This window comes from Marmota flaviventris, chromosome 15 (genome assembly GCF_047511675.1).
Source record: "Marmota flaviventris isolate mMarFla1 chromosome 15, mMarFla1.hap1, whole genome shotgun sequence".
Classification (NCBI taxonomy): Eukaryota; Metazoa; Chordata; class Mammalia; order Rodentia; family Sciuridae; genus Marmota; species Marmota flaviventris.
The window spans coordinates 80,277,951-80,283,642 of record NC_092512.1 but is presented as its reverse complement, the minus strand read 5'-3'; the positions used below and the strand labels follow the sequence as shown (position 1 = coordinate 80,283,642).

At 35.2% G+C, this 5,692-nt stretch overlaps 1 non-coding gene across 1 annotated transcript; it reads left to right on the top strand.

Moving 5' to 3' along the window:
• The first annotated feature begins 3,108 nt into the window (after positions 1 to 3,108).
• LOC114090700 (U6 spliceosomal RNA) lies at positions 3,109 to 3,213 on the top strand. The gene has a single exon (XR_003582397.1). It is a non-coding gene; the product is annotated as a U6 spliceosomal RNA (small nuclear RNA).
• The last annotated feature ends 2,479 nt before the right edge of the window (positions 3,214 to 5,692 follow it).

Genomic DNA, 5,692 nt, shown 5'->3' with positions numbered 1-5,692 from the left:
TGAAGAGTGATACAGGCTCGTCTTGTGCAGCATTATTCACATGTGAAACACTTTATGCCTCTTAAACACTCATTTTACACTTTGATGAACTACCAAACTCTTTTCCAGATTGCTGCATTAATTCCAGGGAATAGGAAATAAATTTGTATATATGACTGCAGGGACTGCCATTGACCAGGGCTTTTTGTTTTTGCACTAACTGTGTACAAGTTTCCTTTGTCATGACACTGATGGAAGCCCAAGACAGAAGGATATCCAAACCTTCATAGACTGATCCTCTGCAGAAGTCTGCAAATGATGTTCTCTGAATGTAATAAAGGGATATACAAATATATGATTGTTGCTTAAGAATTTTAATATAAGCGATTTAGATAAGTATGAGATTCATGAACTTGTCTTTTAATTATGTAATTGCATACATAATTATTTTAGTTCTTCACTGCTGCTACACCAAGCATCACTTAATGTTCACTGCATAACAAGGCCACCCTAAGTTTCCATCACTTTATTATTGCTTGTGCCTGTGAATCAGTGAGAAATTCTTGTCTTCATTCAGGCATGCCTAAGTGGTTGACTCTGCGTCCAGGAAGCATCTTTGGTGATCTTAACTGGGGTCTCAAATGCCTATGGGTCAACTGGTGGTCTTTTGTCAGAGTAACTTGTTACAGAGTTCTCAAATGACCACTGGATAAGCTCTAAGAGGTCATGAATATTTGCAAAGCTTCTTGAATCCCAATTGCATTATTGTCATATTTTCCCTGTCACTACACAGTACTGACTAAACCCAGCATAGATGTAAGTGATGTGCAGCTGGACCATGTTCTTAAGATATACCATTGCAATGGGATCTGGATACAGTGAAGGAATGATGTTTGTGACTGTCCTTATAATCTCTTTAGATTATAAAAACATGAAAGATGTGATTTCTCCCTGTCTGTATGTATAAGTTGATTCTGACAAATCAGTTCATTGCCATGACACAATAATCTTACAAAATACCTTCTGAAATGTAATAAAGTCAATAAAATATCACTGAACAACTTATTACTTTTTTTATAAATAACATAAAATATTTGTTACAGTCTTGAAGAAAATGTTTTAAAAAACGTAATATTTGCAAATCATCCTCAGTTAGAAATGTTTTTTAGTACACAAACTTCCCCTTACTCACAAATCCTGAACCATGTATGTAATAACACTCTGCTATACATGCTTATACTCATTGATGAAAAAGTTAATTTGAGGTTGTCAACATTTACAAGACACTTCATCTTGTAACAAAAAGACTAATAATTGTAGGACACAAACTGTATACGTGTGTGTGTGTAACTAAAACAGGGTGCTGAAGTGAGTTTAGGGAAGAAAGAATTGCAGTGGTTGTTTCTTGTTGTTGGTGGTGGTTTTTAAAGGTTTGTTTTTTGGTAGTTGGTAGACATAATACCTTTATTTTATTTTTATGTGGTGCTGAGGATCAAACCCAATGCCCCATGCGTGCTAGGTGAGCACTCTACCTCTGAGCCACAACCCCAATCCTCTTATTGTTTTTGTAATGCTGAAACTGATAATGTTTTTCAAATTATGAGTTTCTATTTAAAAAGAGCCAAATTCGTGAAGTTCTTATTGTTCATAATGTAAGAAAGATTAGTTTTAAAAATATATGAGAATTTACCCTTTGGTAGAAGAGGGTGATTTTGTTTTATAAAATCTATGATAAAACACTATTTTAAAACACAAGTAGTATTTTGATAAAGACTTACCTCATTAAATAATACACCAGGGGATGGAGTTGTGGCTCAGTGGTAGAGCACTTGCCTTGCATGTGTCAGGCACTGGGTTCAATCCTCAGCACCATATAAAAGTAAATAAACAAAACAAAGGTATTGTGTTTATGTACAACTAAAAAAAATTATTTAAAAAATAATACAACAGAAAGAGTGACTCTTAAAATTTTCACACACATGATAAGCATTCCAAAATACTTTAAATTTTATTAATTTTATTTTCTTCTCTTTAATTTTTCTGTTTGCCACTTAAGGCTGAAATTGTTTTTCTTAGTGATATTTGTATTTTTTCAGTGAATAAAAAAATAAAAGTTTATTTTCCAAAAATTATAAGGCACACAGATAATATTGATATATTTCTATTGAAAAACACAACTTGAATAACTGAAATTAGCAATGTATTTAAAAAGTCAAACATATACTCTGAAATTGTATGGTCACATTTTCTAGTTAAATATTTAGGTCAAACATGAAAATCAAGTTTTGGTACTGAGCAAACTGTAGTAGAAATCATTCTGCCTCCTTCTCCCACTTAAGTACAACTTAAAATCCTGAATATCATATACAGAAAAAACATATAAAGACCTGGACAGGAAGTCTTGGCAACTTAGCAAGTCTCTGTCTTATATTTAAAAACAACAGGGGCAGGGTATAGTGGTACATATCTGTAACCCAGTGTCTCAGGAAACTTTGGCAGGAGGATCACAAATTCATAGCCAGCGTCAACAACTTAGTGAGACCCAAAGCAACTTAATGAGACCCCGTCTCAAAATTAAATAAATAAATAAACAAACAAACAAATAAATAAATAAGGCTGGGGATGTGGCTCAGTGGCTAAGCTCCCCTGGATTCAATCCTCAATACAAAAAATAAAAAATAAAACAAGATAACAAAAGCTGGTGATGTAGCTCAGTGGTACAGCACCCAGCGGTTCAATACCCAGTACAAAAAAAATAAAGATAAAATAATAATAATAATAAAATAATAATAATAAGCCTAGAAAAGCATAAATAAAGACAGATGACCCTCAGGGAGCACAGACATAAGGAAGGACATGGTGGGGAGTTCTGGAACTTCTTTTTTTCCTCATGTATTCTGATTAGATAGAAACTTTGGATTTGTCCTTTTTTTATCTTCTATAAATTAATATATCTACTTTCTTTACTTTTTTTAAAAAATCATTTCATTAGCTATAATGAGCATTTCTTTGTACTGTCTATGGTTTTGGTGTGTAGGTATATTGGGTTTCCTTGTTTTTAGTCAGAGGTACATTCAAACCTTTGCAGAGCTCCCGTTACTTGTTTAAAAGTGAAAATGAGTGCTCGCTTGTTGCTTCGGCAGCACATATACTAGAATTGGAATGATGCAGAGGAGATGAGCATGGCCCTTGTACAAGGATGACATGCAAATTCATGAAGCATTCCATATATTTTTTTAATTTTTTATTGTTGGTTGTTCAAAACATTACATAGTTCTTGATATATCATATTTCACACTTTGATTCAAGTGGGTTATGAACTCCCATTTTTACCCCATATACAGATTGCAGAATCACATCAGTTACACATCCATTGATTTACATATTGCCATACTAGTGTCTGTTGTATTCTGCTGCCTTTCCTATCCTCTACTATCCCCCTCCCCTTCATTCCATATTTTTAAGATTACTCAGCAATAAAAGAAAATAAAATCATGGCATTTGCAGGTAAATGGATGGAGTTGGAGAAGATAATGCTAAGTGAAGTTAGCCAATCCCCAGAAAACAAATATCAAATGTTTTCTCTGATATAGGAGGCTGATTCATCGTGGGATAGGGAGGAGGAGCATGGGAAGAATAGACCAACTCTAGATAGGGCAGAGGGGTGGGGAGGGGAGAAGAGGCGACATAGGGTTAGACATGATGGGGAATGTGATGAACATCATTATCCAAAGTACAAGTATGAAGACACGAATTGGTGTGAATATAGTTTGTATACAACCAGAGATATGAAAAATTGTGTTCTCTATGTGTTAAGAATTGTAATACATTCTGCTGTCATATATAAATAAATCAATAAAAATATTTTTAAAAAATGAATAAAAGTGAAAACGAGTGGATAGCTGAGGAATTGAGGCTAGGAAGTACATGAACAGAAGACATAAGCGGAGACATCCAGGCACTGAGATTTCTTGGCTTTTCACACTTGGTCCTATTTCTAACTGCACTTGTGAGAATGCTCACTTTGGCCATCTTATAACCCAGTTTTAAAATCTATTTCCCTGTGTAGCCATAGAAACTATGTGTCAACTGGCCTCAGGGTAACATTCTGTTCTTTAGGGAACAACTTTCACATCTCAACCTTGGTGTGGGATGCATGGGCAGGCTTTTTTTTTTTTTTTTTTCATCATTGAGGTTTGATGTATATTGGTTATTTAGAAATAAAACCCATGAGTATATAGAAAAAAAAATAAAGGAAGAAAAAAGAAGGAGGCTAAAGATATTAGTTCATGGAAAAATAACTATAGAAAAAGACAAAAAACTTATATTTGAAGTTGAGACAATCATAACTGCAGTGAAATTAATATTTTAAAATATAATTCTAATTTTTTTTAAACTTTTAAATAAAGAAAATACTGAATCACACTCATGGTGTGAACCCAAGGTCTTTTTCTGAGCTTATTTAAGTTGTCAGCAGAATCTGGTTATCTGTATTTGAAAGACTGAAGTCTCCCCTTTCTTGTGATGTGCCAGTCCAGGTTTACTCTGAGCTCCTAACTGCTAAGTTAGGAGAAAACATAGGCATGTAGCCTTGTCCCAACACCTGCTGCTTACTTCTTCCTGGCTAGAAAGAGAATCTGTCCCAATCTGTTTCTCTGACCCTTTGTAAGAGATCCCATCTGATCAAGTCAGGCCACCCAGGATAATTTTCTTCAAATTGGTAAACTTAAAATTCTGGATTTGGGCCGGGGGGCTATGGCACACACCTGTAATCCCAAAAGCTTGGGAGGCTAAGACAGGAGGATCATGAGTTCAAAGCCAGCCTCAGCAACAGTGAGGTGCTAAGCAACTCAGTGAGACCCCCCATCTCAAAATTAAATACAAAATAAGGCTTGGGATGTGCCTCAGTGGTCGAGTTCTCCTGAGTTCAATCTCTAGTACTGGAAAAAAAAAATCCAGATTTGGGATAGTACAGCTACAAAGTCCCCTCCCCTTTGTCATCTAATGGAAACTTATCACAGAATTCGGGAAGCTCATGGTGGTCACACAAACTCAGTCCAGAATCAAGGACTATGCCAGGGTGCAGGATCCTCAGAAGTTACGCCAGAATCATTTCTATCATACCTGAGAAGTGCTGTTCCTTCTAATTTAGGGTTCTCAACTTGGCTATGCTTCATATTTTTCTGCAGACATTTTTAAAAATGTATAGATATCTGATTGAATCTGAACCTGATTTAAGCTCAGAATCATCTCCTGAACATGTTGTATATTTTCAATTAAGTTACAAAATGACTCCTATGCATGCAGCCCCACATACCACTTTAATAGTAAAGACAGATACGTCATCTGGCTAACATTTTATGAAAGTATTAGAGTTTTTTCAACACTACGATTAAGTTCACGAAAGGACAAGTAACATAAATGGGATCATTAAAAATTAAGTGACAAAGGCAGAAACATCATCCTAGCCTTTGGAATGAGTAATCTGCAGCTCAGGCCTTAAACTTCATTACCTCTGAAAGGGTCAATCCCTTCTCCCAACATAGAACCGAGTTAATAGCTAAGTCTCATAAAAAAGTCATCACATCTTGGCTTCAAATCGGTAGGCTATTCCACACATTGAAGGCTCTTAAATATTATCGCTAATTTAAAATTGAGGTCTTATTCTAAAGACCTTGGTTTTCACAGTTTAGATCCAAATGCCAACTACTAG